The sequence below is a fragment of the Emiliania huxleyi genome (genome assembly GCF_000372725.1).
Source record: "Emiliania huxleyi CCMP1516 chromosome Unknown EMIHUscaffold_183, whole genome shotgun sequence".
NCBI lineage: Eukaryota > Haptophyta > Isochrysidales > Noelaerhabdaceae > Emiliania > Emiliania huxleyi.
The window spans coordinates 87,930-89,258 of record NW_005200754.1 but is presented as its reverse complement, the minus strand read 5'-3'; positions in this window follow the sequence as shown (position 1 = coordinate 89,258).

Sequence of the window (1,329 nt, the reverse complement as noted above, 5' to 3'; positions counted from 1 at the left end):
GTGACTCGGGCGCCTCACGCGTGCCGACACGCCGCCATCAGGCGCGCCTCGTTTGCGTGGGGGTGCGAGGGCGGCGCTCATGCGGCGGCTGCTTCGCCGCGCGAGCTCGCTTATGCGGAGAGGCGGCCTGCACACCACTCCCTCTCTGTCCTGCACACCACTCCCTCTCTGTCCTGCACACCACTCCCTCTCTGTCCTGCACACCACTCCCTCTCTGTCCTGCGCACCACTCCCTCTCTGTCCTGCACACCACTCCCTCTCTGTCCTGCACACCACTCCCTCTCTGTCCTGCACACCACTCCCTCTCTGTCCTGCACACCACTCCCTCTCTGTCCTGCACACCACTCCCTCTCTGTCCTGCACACCACTCCCTCTCTGTCCTGCACACCACTCCCTCTCTGTCCTGCACACCACTCCCTCTCTGTCCTGCACACCACTCCCTCTCTGTCCTGCACACCACTCCCTCTCTGTCCTGCACACCACTCCCTCTCTGTCCTGCACACCACTCCCTCTCTGTCCTGCACACCACTCCCTCTCTGTCCTGCACACCACTCCCTCTCTGTCCTGCACACCACTCCCTCTCTGTCCTGCACACCACTCCCTCTCTGTCCTGCACACCACTCCCTCTCTGTCCTGCACACCACTCCCTCTCTGTCCTGCACACCACTCCCTCTCTGTCCTGCACACCACTCCCTCTCTGTCCTGCACACCACTCCCTCTCTGTCCTGCACACCACTCCCTCTCTGTCCTGCACACCACTCCCTCTCTGTCTCCACTGACAGGCGCTCGAGCGGCGCGAACGAGCCGCCGCTGCCAGCACGCACGCTGCTGCTGCTGTCGTGCCCGTCCGGCTCTCCCGCGCAGGCGTATGCGCAGGCGCGCGGCGGGCGACGTTGCGACGTTGCCTCATTTCTCGCACACGACGCTCGCCCGTGCTCGCTCGTCCACTCCCCGCCACTCTCACGCCACTCTCACGCCCCTCTCACCCCCCTCTTACGCCCGCCGCTTCCCCCGCCGGCCCCGAGAGACTTGGCAAAACCCGCCCCGCCCCCGCCCCGTCCCTCCCACCGACGGTTCACCCGCGGCGGTTCATGCCAGCATGCGGTCGCATGCGGTCCTCACGCACGGTTTCACCGAGCTGCAAGTCGTGGCGGTACACCCGGCAGGCGATCGGCGGCCCGCTGGCGCCGCCGCCTCGGTCTACGCGAAATATGAGCGGGAGACCCTGCCGCGCTCCCCGAGGTCCGCAACACTGCCAGAATGGCGCTTCCATAGCCCAACGCCACCTCCCAAGAGCAGGCCCTCTCCCTTATGCTGCTCCTACCTCCT